The sequence below is a fragment of the Chionomys nivalis genome, chromosome 16, assembly GCF_950005125.1.
Source record: "Chionomys nivalis chromosome 16, mChiNiv1.1, whole genome shotgun sequence".
Lineage (NCBI taxonomy): Eukaryota > Metazoa > Chordata > Mammalia > Rodentia > Cricetidae > Chionomys > Chionomys nivalis.
This window is the reverse complement of record NC_080101.1, coordinates 31,863,078-31,876,589: the sequence shown is the minus strand read 5'-3', so window position 1 is coordinate 31,876,589 and position 13,512 is coordinate 31,863,078. Positions and strand designations below refer to the sequence as shown.

The following is a 13,512-nucleotide window of genomic DNA, read 5'->3' as shown; positions in this document are numbered from 1 at the left end:
AAGCATCCAGGCTCTGGCTCTTACCTCTACCTTAGTCTGAAAAGGTCAATCCTGCCATTAAGTTAATTTCAGAGTGAGACTGAGAGCTGTCTCCTCTCATTTTATAGTCCTCTCTAGTGCTATAGAGATTTGCATTGGTATGAATCTTGGTCTATTGATACAAATTTAAGGTTGATTTTGTGATACACACACACACACACACACATATATATTTCTGATCTTGATTAAGGTATTGTGTTTGTTCAGCTCATTTAAAAATGTAATGTATAATTAAGAAATATAGGTAAATAGAGAGTCATCTATAATAGTCAAGCTTGTAGTCATGTTAGATTTTCTAGATGTACAGAGATGTATTTCAGATGGATGGGCATTCTTCAAATCTTTCAAACTACAGAATATGTCATTTAAAGTCTTTTAAGAATTTAGGACTTTTCATGACAGTGAGACACACCTGTTTCTGGCAGCACCAATTACTTCAAGGGAAAGATGGGCATTGAAGATGTTCTTTATGGAGTTGGTTAGTCATTTGGGCAAGAAACTGCTCTTGCCTGGACTGATTGATGAACTGCACATGCAGGACCCGCAGAGAAATGACTGCTGAACTTGCCTAAAGGTGAGACTATCCTTCAGGGTACCACTTCATAAAAGACTTTGCCAGACATTCTGCAGGACACAGAAAATAGTGACTGACAAACTGCCAATATAAATGGAACTGTCTTTGAAATTTCCTGCTTCATGAAAAAGTCTGGGATATTATGGGCCTGTAGGCTAAAGATGGGTGTCTCAACAGTACAGAAGAACTTTGGATGACTGTCTAGGTAGCAAGATGTCTCTGTCAATTCTAGAGATTTAGGAATTGTTTACAATGTACTTTCTGTTTACTTAGATAATATATTCTTCTGGATTCTTTGATGGAGTTGAAGGATTTATAGTTATAGTTTTCCTTAGTTATGATAAAAGATAAAGTAGATATAAATATTGTAACAATATTGTAACTGTAATTATTATTTATTTATTTATTTTTTTGGTTTTTCGAGACAGGGTTTCTCTGTAGCTTTGGTGCCGGTCCTGGAACTAGCTCTTGTAGACCAGGCTGGCCTTGAACTCTCAGAGATCCACCTGCCTCTGCCTCCCAAGTGCTGGGATTAAAGGCGTGCACCACCACCGCCCAGTTTATTATTCTTAATACCTGTTTTGTTATATGTAATTTTACTATGTTAAAGTTAAAACCTTAGTTTTCATTTAAACAGAAAAGGGGAAGTGATGTAGGATTCCCCTCTGTATTCTATGAATACCATTGGTAAATAAAGAAACTGTCTTGGCTTGTGATAGAGCAAATGAGTGGAGCTAGGCAGGGAAAACTAAACAGAATGCTGGGAGAAAGGAGGCAGAGTGAGGGAGAAGTCATCGAGCTGCTACAAGAGACAGACATGCTGAAACTTTGCTGGTAGGCCACAACCTCATGGTGATGCACAGATTAATGGAAATGGTTTAAAATGAGATGTAAGAGTTAGCCAGTAAGAAGCTAGAGATAATGGACCAAGCAGTGAATTAAATAATATAGTTTCTGTGTGATTATTTCACAGCTGAGCAGTCAGGAACCAACAAGCGGCCTCTCTCTCTCCTTACTACACTCTAGTCTGAGTATTAAAGGCATGCACCACTAATGCCTGGTTTCTATGGTAAACTAGTGTGCTATTTGGATTAAAGGTGTATTTTATTGTGGTTACTGGAATTAAAGGTATATGCCATTACTGCCTCGTTTCTAAGGTTGGCCGGTGTGGTTGTTTTACATTTCCTGATCCTGAGGCAAGCTTTGTTTATTAAAATGCAAATGAAATGCAGGTACAAAAGTCCATATAGATACATATGTTGTTTAAACTTTACTAGTATTTCTGACATCCATTGATGAACAAAATTCCTAAGCACAATCACCAGCTTTTTCTATGCTGATCCCTGCCACACAAACTGAGTTCAATAGGAATGCAGAAAGGTACTGATAGAAATGACTACTTGGTAATCTTCTGAGAAGAATCTCTACAAACTTTCTAACGAAAACAAAGCCAACAACCATACCTACCTCTCACCTGTCTGTCTGTCTGTCTATCTATCTATCTATCTATCTATCTATCTATCTATCTATCTATCTATCTATCATCTATCTATCTATCTATCTATCTATCTATCTATCTATCTATCCATCCAATTATTATTTTCTTATTAATTCTACATGGAGACTCCTTTGAATGATTAGTTCTGAAGGCTAACAGACACAGGGGTACAACCTGATTTTTAGCAAGTCACAATATTGTCATTCACCTGTAGGTAGAACTTTAATTATTCCCAGAAGGTCACACGGAAACTTCATTCAAAGTCTCAACAGTGAGACAGTGACTGTCCCATTTCAGTAAGGATTGCAAGAGAACAAGGGTTCAAAGCCCAGTACAACTCATGCCTCATTAAAATACAATATTTCAAAATATGTTTTAGACAAAGTTATGCATATGGATAATAAATGTGAAAGCTGCAGTTTAAAACAGGTGTTTTATCTTGATACTGACTGACACACCCACATCCACACATCCACCCGCCCACAGACACATGGCTTGAAATTCCGAATCTGCACATCTAAACTCTAGTATTTATTAACCTACAACCTTAGTTAGGTTGTAGATGCAAATTATTTCTCCTTATACCACCTATCTCTACTTAGCTGCTTTGAGAATGCTCATAAAATTATCAAAGAAATTATTGAATAACAGAAACTAATGTCCATAAGTGTCACTCTTCTTAGTCTCTTGACGGTCATGTGGAATATTGAAGAAGCCATATTCTCGTGGACAGATAACAGTAAAGCATTTGTAAGTATAATTTTCAAGCTACAAAAATGGTTTTGAAGTGAGAAATTTCCAAGAGCTACCTGCTTTGGAAGCAGCCATCTGTGACTTGGTACCGATTCTCACATGTTGGCACAGTGTCATGTTATGAAACGGTAAAAATAGCATAATTTACTTTTAATGCTTAATTATTTTCTTTTTAAAATAATTATTGTTTATCTGTTTTCAGAATGGAATATTTTCAAAGCTCCATTTTTATTGAATATTGGTTGTTGATTTATTCAATATTATCCCTGCTTTCTACTTTGTATTGAAAATAGATCTTTTACAAAATATATTTTAGTCAATTTTTCCTCTGACAATTCCTCCAATATCCTCACCATCACCATACCCATCAAAATCCACACTCTTTCTTAGTCTCTCTCATTAGAAAATAAACAAACATATAAAAATAAAATAAATAGCCAGGCAATGGTGCCACACACCTTTTATTTCAGCATCAGGAGGCAGGGCAGGCAGATCTCTGAGTTCGAGGCTAACCTGATCTACAGAGCCAGTTCCAGGATAGCCAATGCTACATACAGAAACCCTGTCTCAAAAAGTTAAAAAAAATAAAAAGGAAATGAAGAAAAATAAAAACAAACACACCAGATTAGGACAAAACCATTAAATAAGGGTGGGGAAACAAATAAAAAGTGATGTGGGATTCCCCTTTGTATGCTGCTGTGATTATGTTTTATTGCCTTTGGTTAATAAAGAAGCTGCTTTCGGCTAATGGATTAACAGAGTAAAGCCAGGTGGAAAATCCAAACAGAGATGTAGAGAGAGAGAGTAGGTGGTGTCTAGAAGACACCATGTAGCTCCCGAGGGGGAGAAAGATGCTCACGTTCCTGTACTGGTAAACCATGAGCTTCATGGTAAAATATAAAATAATAAAAATGGGTTAATTTAAGATGTAAGAGCTAGCTAAAAATATGCTTCAGCTATTGGTCAAACAGTATTACAATGAATATTGTTTCTGTGTTGTTGATTCAAGTCTGGGGGTCCGGGAAATGAATGAGCTGTCTCCACCTACAGAACAGTTCAAGAAACGCATGCAGATAATTGAGATACACACTTTTACACACAGAAATCTTCATAAACATAAAATTGAAAGTCATGATAGAAAAGCAAAAGAACTATAAGGTAAAAAAAAAGTACATAAAGCAACATGAGACAAAATACCTCCAAAAATACAAGTGTGGAACCATCCTTAGCTGAACATTGAACCTGTCCCTAAGTGTGGCTTGTATACACAGTGAAACTCCATGTCCCCATCGGAGAAAACTAATTTTTCCTTTAAAAGTGTTTATTAATTGATATAGTTCGGATTTGGATTGGGAGCTTGTGTCCCCCTCTCCTCTCAGCACTGGGACCCATCTTCCTCAGAACATTACAGGCCCCACACAGGATGCCAGAGTTTCTGTGCGTTCTATACTGTGTTTAGAAGGTCCTGTTTTCTTGTCCTTACCTCTTCTGGCTCTTACAATATTTCCTCCTTCTCTTCCACAGGGCTCCATGAACCCCATGGGAGGAGATTTGATGGAAGTTTGACAGCCCACTAAAACCTGAGTGTGCCAGGGTCTGTCTCTCTTTGTACATTGTCCAGCTGAGGATCTCTGCATTTGTTTTCTATCTCCTACAGGAGGAAGCTTCTCTGATGATAACTGAGATAGCAGAATGTTGTCAGGAGTCATTTTGTTGCTAAGTCCCTTTAGCAGAATGGTAGTATTTGGTTTTCTTAGGTCCATGGCCTTTCTAGTCTCAGGTTCTTGGCCACCTGAGCAGAGTTAGGGACGGGTTCCTTCCCATGGAGTAGGTCTTAAATATAATCATAGGATTGGTTACCTGCACAATTTTCATGCCACTATTGCACAAGAATATCTTCCAGGCAGGTAACCATTGTAGATCAAAGGGTTTGGAGCTGTGCTAGTGTTTACCTTTCTCCTCTGGCAGCATGTAGAATACCTTCCAGTGCCATGAACACTGGTTAGAATGGTGAAGGCTCTAGGTTGGCACCAGCTCAACCTCATATTCATTGAATAATATATGTGCTGTATTCAGCAACAGGTATTTATAATCAGTTTGTGGAGAGCAACCAATAGCCTTGGTAATAGCCTGGGTTGTTTGGGGATTTCCATGAGTCCCCTTTGGCCAAAACTCAATTAGATGTAATCAATTACCAGTACTCATTTATTAGTGAGAGCTGTCTAGCTGGAGCTTTGTCTTCTCTATTATTTGGTGATTCCACTTAAATGTATTTTTATATATGTATATATTTTCAGGAGCTTCTACTGTTGTAGTTTTCCATACAATCCCACAAATGGCCCTCAGTTTTAAATGTTCATCCTTCCATTCCCTCCCTTATCCCCATATTTCTCACTCTTCATTTAATTCTCTTCTTCTAGTCCCCCCTACTCCATCCATTACTATATATTCCATTTTCTCTTCCTTTCAAGATTCTTTTTTTACCCTTAATACCCTACTCTACACCTAACCTCTGTGGGCATATGGATTATAGCCTACTAATAAAAAATAATGTGAGATCTCTCCATATCTTTTTTTATGTATGCACTTAGTGCTATGAAGTGGCTTCTCAGAACTGAGTATTCAAACATATAGACAAAAGAGGCCATTCTCATTCAATACACCACATACTATGCCTGGGGAAGGTTGAAGAAGGGTAATTGCAGGAGAGGGTGAGGCAAATAACACTAAGGATTTTGGAAAAGTCATAGGAAAACATGTACATGCATATATATGCATATATACATGTACATGCATATATATGCATATATACACACAAACACAAACTGATAGACAGACAGACTGACCAAATAACTGCCAGACAGCCAGACAGACACAAACACATATTAATGGAGCTTTGCTATGTGGAGTGATGCTGCCTCCCTCGGGAGCTAATAGCTATTCATTTTCTATCAAAAACCCAAATGCCAAATAGGGGAAACCTCCCTAGAATTATTGATCAGGGGAATACAAGCACCGTCACAATATAGGATATTGTTATTCTTCTTGGTTGACTTCCAGAATGTAAAGGTAAAACCGTCTTGTTGAAGATATATACAGTTCAGACTCAGGACTTGGAGGAACAGAACCAGAGCTTATGTGGAAGCCTCTTTCTTAAGGATTAGCTCTAACAGTATCTAAAGGTACAACACAGAAGTCCTATTAAGGGGTAAAGTCTACAAACTACAATGAATGGCCTTACAAAGTATCTGAGTGGTACCTTAATGTTGGAAGTAACAAACAACTGTTCAATTGGAGTTAAGGATCACTCAATAGGAGAAAATTCATGCTGGTGCTGGAAACCAAGCAAACTACCCATGGTTTAAATGACCATGAACCTGAGAGAAGAACCTACTACTGCCATTTTCTGAAGCCAACACAGTTTCTAACTGTCTTCTATTTTAAATACTTATACCTACCGATGAATGTATCTCTTACTCCTCATCAGAGAAGCACCTTTTTTCTACAGATAGAGACTTACAGAGATCTAGAACTTATAAAAATGTAGAGAATAAACAACTTGGGGTGTCCAGCTCCAACTGGTTGTATATGAAATGCAAGCCCTATACCCTGGACTCAGGGAAAATTGACCACAATATGAAGGAGGTGTTGTAAGAGCCAGATGACCATGATGACTGAGGCTAAGTGGTCTTTTCTTGATATGACAGGGAAAATATACCCATGATGTCTTAAAAATGTGGTTGTCTCTACATGACCAACATAGTCAAAGCACTGCTTGACATGCCAAAGTTGACAGGGAAAAATTCACATGGATCCATCCTTAGATAAAGACCTACAGGTGGCCAAGGCTGCTGAGAGTCAGATTTCTAGAAAGATGAGCTAACATATAGGTTGTCTAATCCCAGTGGTCAATTCCGGGTACATATACATACAAACAGTGCTAAATGTAGTCACTCGTTATATCTACATGTGCACATATACCAAAAGAAAAGAGAAAAAGAGAGAGAAATGATAGTAATTTTTGATTATTATTGGTCTATATAGAAAATGTTATTAATTGGGGAATTAGGGGCAGAATACAGGAAGAGATAGAAGCTTTAGAGAAAGGAGCAGAAATATAGATGTAGTACCTATGTATAAAGTTCATAATAAAAGAAGAAAACTATATACATTTTTAAAACAACAAATCCACACTAAGAAATGTCATACATTTTTATGCATATGTGTGTGTGCTGACTAGGTTGTTTTACTATATATTCATTTATTCATCTATCTATGTATTTAATTTTGTCAACTTGCTACAAGACAGGATCTTCTGGGAAGAAGCAATTTCAATTGACGGACTGCCTCCTTAGATTGAACTGTAGGCAAGTCTATGGGACATTATCTTGATTAATATTTGACGTACAAGAAAGGGCCCTGCCAACTTTTGACATTGTCATCCTGGGACAAGTGGTCACTGGATGGATAAAGAAGCAGTTTTTATTCTAGTAAAGAGAATTTCTCAATGGTTTTGCTCCAGTTCCTGCTTCCATGTCCCTGATGATGTGCCTCAGTGATAGTTTGTGAGTAATATGTGTGTCTTAGTTACTATTCTATTAATATGTGTGTCTTAGTTACTATTCTGTGCTTTGAAGAGACAACAGGACCAAGGCAACTTTTATGATAGAAAGCATTCAACTGGTGCTTCCTTGCTGAGGCATTGCCATCATGGTACAAGAAAACAGTCATAGCACTGAAGCAGCAGCTGAGAGCTTTACCTCCTAATTAACAGATTGTAGGGAGAGATACTGGGGTTGGGATTTTTTTTCCAGAATTAGTTCACAGATAAAGAAACTGGAGCTTATAAGATTATATACAAGCCGGGTGGTGGTGGCGCACGCCTTTAATCCCAGCACTTGGGAGGCAGAGGCAGGCAGATTTCTGTGAGTTCGACCTGGTCTACAAGAGCTAGTTCCAGGACAGGCTCCAAAACCACAGAGAAACCCTGTCTCGAAAAACCAAAAAACAAAAAACAAAAAAAAAAAAGATTATATACAAAGTCTCATAATAATAAAGTAGTGGAATCTAAGACACCACACTGAGGAAAAAATATTTTGTTGCTTACTCAGTGACATACTTCCTCCAACAAGACCACACCTCCTAATCCTTCCAGAATAATTCCACTAACTAGGGACCAAGTAGTCAAATACATGAAGTTTTCCCATTCAAACAATCACAATGTGAAAGCCAAACAAATCCTTTCTCCCCAAGATGGTTTTGGTACAGTTTTATTAGAGCAACAGAAAGCAAGAGTGAACATTGCATAGTGAGCAAGTCTGTCAAGGTCGTAGAACAACTTGAGAAAGTTTGTTGTTTCTTCATGTCTATCCTGGGAATCAAGCTTAGGTTGCTAGGTTTGTGGTTAAGAACTGTTTCTCACTGAGCTACAAAAGAATTTTTGTTTTGGAGAAATTATTATTCTTTGAAAAGGAATTATAGTGGATATATCTTTTTTTTGGCATAAAGCATTTTATTGGGGGAGAGAGGCAGAGAGAGAGAGGGAGAAGAGAAAGAGAGAAAAAGGGAAAGAGGGAGAGGAAACGCATGCGCACGCTGAAGAAACAAAAGAGGGAAGAAGCTAGTGGATTTATCTTATTTTGTAAATTAAATTTCAAAAATTTTGATTTAAATATTTTAATGAATTTTTAGCTTTGTTCTATGGTATTCAGAAGACATGATATAAAGACATTGTTGAGCCGGGCAGTGGTGGCGCATGACTTTAATCCCAGCACTCAGGAGGCAGAGGCAGGCGGATCTCTGTGAGTTTGAGGCCAGCCTAGTCTACAAGAACTAATTCCAGGACAGGCACCAAAACTACAGAGAAACCCTGTCTCAAAAATCCAAAAGAAAAAAAAAGACATTATTGAATCATTATTGAATGTTATGCATAAATTAAAAACTAATCAAGTCGAAAATAAAACTTGAACAAAAACAGAACTCACATGTGCACAAACTCTATATTTCTGTGACTTGTTCTACCCTTAAGTGGTCTTCAGATAAATTCTGTTTTTCTTTGTCTCCCCTTATGCACAGCACTACAGCCTTTTCAAACTATTATATTGCTTTGAACAAAGCTTTCCAAGGGATCCCCCCAGCACTTAGACACTCACTTTATAGGCTATTGATTTGTACTTGCTGGTATGTTGCTCTTTAAACATTGTCTAGGGGATGTGTTTTATCTTCCCCACAGAGGCATGTTGCACAGCCCCCTGGGCAGCTAACAGAGCAAGAATAGTGGGGAGTATTTTGTGAGCTCACTGCTCTTGTTAAATTACTGCTCAATATGTCTTGCAAGATTTGTATAGAAGCTACTCATTTCCCCAACAAATATCAAAAACATAATCATAGGAAATGTGGGAATAGATGGATTATCAATGATCAATTTTAGAGTTTTTCCATTCTCTGTAATTTCAAATCTATTCCTGTAAATGTTTTTTAAACATCAGAGGGCTCCACATACCTTTTAGCCACAAAACGATCGCTTCTTAGTTCTTTTTCCCTCTTCATTTAGTCACACAAAGAAGACACTTTCTTTTCTAGTAGACAGACACAACCCAGATGTCAAAGCATTAGCTACACTTTCCTGTATTGCTTACTACTTAATCTTCTCAAGAACTATGAGCTATGCTCACTGTCTCCTGAAGAAAGCAATGATCAGAATGTTGGCGTTATCTGCCCAAAGATAAGCAGCCTTTGAAGAACTGCAGTCAGGATTCCGACGCCCTTAATTGATAGTGGTATGTTGTCAATTAAATACTAATAGAGTAAATTTGAGCATCGTGCTCAGTCTATAGATGAAGACCTTAGTCTCAGGAACGTCAAGTGACAAATCAGAGGGTGTTTGGCTCACAGAAGGATCTATGTGAATAACTAATTGTGGGATGTGCCTGTCTCTCCATTACCTGTTCTCCTTAGTACACTCAGCATGGGGTCCCAAAAACATTATAGATTTCCAATGCACTTGATTTTAAAGAACACCATTCTGGGTAGTTTTATTTTAGAAAGATGCCAAAGTCATCCGATAGCACAACGGCATTTCTGAGTACACAGTTTAAATGAGCAGAATCTGCCGAAAGCAACAGATGATCTCCCTCAGCACTTTCTCCAATTAAAACAGTACAGACGCAGGAGAAAACTGTCTCACCAAATTGTGACAGAAGCAGTGATTAGACTGCAATATAAATAACACATTGGTCCTTTCCTCATGCCCGTTTTGTATAGTCAGCTGCATTAGTAGCAACCACAATCTTAAAATAATCTTTCCAAATATTCATCTAATATTATTTTCATTTTGTAACTTAGCAGGGAGTCTATCAAATGGCACAAAGTAAGATCTAGGGTAATTCCATTAATAGCTGAATCCAGTGCTGAAGGCTGAAGCACAGATGATTCTTCCTGTTTTCAGTTCTAATAATCAAAGGCAGGAAATTCTGATTTGATTATGGTGTGCAACCTCGCCAACTCTAACAGGACACATTATTGTCTACTTGGTATTTCCTTACACTGAAGCATCAAATAGCTCACAGTTCCCAGTGTTTCCGAGCTGGAGCACATGTCCTTTGGAGGTAAATTTCAACCTGTGCTCTCCCTCCGTGCCACAAAACATATCTAAAGAAAAATTTAAAAAGATAAATAAAGGGCCTGTTTTGAGTCACCAGGTGTGCAGTGGAGACCAGTGATCTTTGAGAGGTAGGAAAACAGGGAAGGGAATCACTGGTGTATTTTCCAGCTCTCTCTTGTTTAGTGACAGCAATTTCATGTCAGACTGGGACTGACAAGTGATGGAGTAGCAGTGTCTAACTACATGCTCCTGCTAGCCCTGGCAGGGGTCCTACCTTGTTTAACCCTTACTGGTAAAATATCCTTCAGGATGAACTCAGACCCCTTATCTGTCTCTTTTTCAAAATGCACATCAATTCCTGTGCATTTTACTACTGTAATAGAAAAGGAAAGAAAACATTTTTACAAAAAAATTTGTGGAGTAGTTTATACTTCAATCAGTATTTTCTGTGATGCTTGCAATGTGGACATTTTTTCCTAGGTGAGAAGAAATGCCTGATGTCGTGGATCAAGGTTTCCTTCCTGGGAGACTAAAAATTATGTTCAAATTAAGACTAAATAAAAGTAAGTAAAGAGTAGCAATCAGATCAAGAACTGAAGTGATAGAAAAGAAGCAACAGAGAAAATTGACAAGGTCTAAGGCTGTTTCTCTGAGAAGTAATAAAAACCTTAAGACGCAGAATATGAAAATTACAAATATTTCATCTAAAAGTAACACTAGATTCTTTAAAGTCACTAGAAAGGCAGTGGGGCATCTCATAAATAATTTTATAATTATAATTTTGACAATTTAGATGAAATAAATAAGTTCCTTAAAATATCCTTAAAAAGCATTCCAGAACTAAGCATATTTGTTCCATCAAAGAAATTGAACCCTTCTTCTAAACCTTTGCACAGTTATTAAATATTTTGATAAACGTAATTTTCAGAATTATTTTAAAATCTGAAAGACAGAGAAACATTTTCCAATACATTGTATGAAAACAAAATAAATGCGACCATTTTCAAAGCCTAACACAATCATTTTAAGGGGTTGTCCGAATGGGTCATGTGCTAGGTTTATTTGTAGCTCTTTGGGGAGCCTCTACACTGATATCCATTATGAATTCATCAGCAGTGAACACGGTCTAGTCAGTTCACTGTGGCAAGAAATAAAATGAATTCAAATTAGAAAGAAGTGGCTAAAGGTTTCTTCATCTTCTGAGAACACCTAAGTAGAGGAAACACTGTAACTTACTCAAATCCACTTGAACAAATTGAGGCAGATTTAGCAAGCTTGTGAAATGCAACAACTATATCAGAAATCAATTATATTTCTAGAATCTAGTAGCAAAATGCTTTGCCACTGACATTTAAAAAGACCTCTAATGCCATACACATTCAAAATAAAATGAGCTACTTGGGGATGAATATCGCAAGGACACATGCAGGACCCGAAAACAAATTTACAAAGCCCTGTTGAAAGAATGTAGAGTGAACACAAGGAGACAGGAGCTAACTATTTCTGTGAATTGGAAACGCCATTGCTGGTACAGTTTCCTTAAACTGATCTATACATGTAATACAACCAGCACCATACAGACATTTTTGTAGAAATTATAGACTCTAATGTTCATATGGAAATTCAAAGATAAAGAAGATTTCCCTGTCTCCCAAAATATCTTATAAATTTTAAGAATAAATTTAGAAGACTAACGAAAATACATGAAGTTACCAAACATAGTTCTGATGTTGAAAAAGGCAGCCATTAGTTCAGGAAACACAAGTAAATACCAGAAATCCATGGACACAGAGGGAGAGCAACGGCGATTTCCACCAATGGTACAGTGACAAATGTATGGATGAAAGCTGCGTCCAGGGCTTAGCTATGGATCTCTAGACCATAGCTACACATCAGCATTCTCCATTGTCGTAAGAAGAACTCAACTGTCACTACCCACAACACACCAGTGACCCACAAAGTAAATATGCTGAAGGAAAGAAGCCAGAATCTCATGCAGTTCCTTTCCTCAAAGGGTATATTTTCTTAATTTATGTAAATGAGAAAAGCATCTCAGTGTTTATTGGAGAGCGGTATAGGAAGCAGAAAGAGGGAACTTGGAGAACTTTCAAGAAAATACTTGATTGTTGTGAATTTGTCATTATCTTGCCTGGTTCCAGGAGTGTGCATACATGTATCTAAACACACAAATAATCAAAAAGTATAGGAAATATGTACATCTTATTAAATGTTGGCTACAGCTGAATAATAAAACTGACTTAAAGACAGGTTAAGTTAAAATTTCACTTAAGTATATTACAGCACAACCCCAATACCGAAGACTCAAGGGATGCTGTGGAAACAGGGTAAAAAATTATTAAAGTCAGAAAATCAGGACATCTTCAAAGTAACTGTAAAGGACAGGGAAGTTGCATCTATGAAAGCTCAACAATATATCTTCTTAAATAAGACCTGAATAAGACACCACCAGCTGACATACAAACATGGATGGGAGAAACCTCACAAGGTCTTATACCTAGAAGAAGAGCTGGGGCAAGTAATGACTGGTTGGTGTTAAGTAAATAACTAACCAGTATCTCTCTGTGTTTAAATTTAAAAATATAAATCTATAAATAACACTAAATGAACTCAGTAGGTCATGCATATATAGTTACACGTATACATACAAGGAACAATAATTATTAAAAAAAAAGAGAAAAGGGTGACAGGGAGGTTGTGATCATTTTGGGGAAGAGTGGAATAGGTGATGAATATGATCAGAGCATTTTGTTTGAAATTCTCAAATAATGAAGTATTCCATTAAAAATCTTGTATGTGTATTAACTGATGAAGGGAAATGATACACGATCTGATTCTTTTACACAGAAATTCACGTCTCTTCTAGAATGGAATTCCCAGTGCTGCTGAAATGTTCAACTGGTTTCCATAAAAGCAATAAGGTCTCTATTACAGTTATCTAAGTCCTACTGACTTCTGGTCAGGTGCCTGCGTTCTTGACCTAAATATTGATTTTCTTGTATTGGGGAGTCCTGCGGAGGAGGCAGT

The 13,512-nt window shown here is 37.3% G+C and overlaps 1 protein-coding gene across 5 annotated transcripts in view; it reads right to left on the bottom strand.

The window, feature by feature from the left end:
- Positions 1–13,512, bottom strand: part of Lingo2 (leucine rich repeat and Ig domain containing 2) — a 1,034,729-nt gene that overhangs the window by 294,576 nt on the left and 726,641 nt on the right. The window lies entirely within an intron of this gene.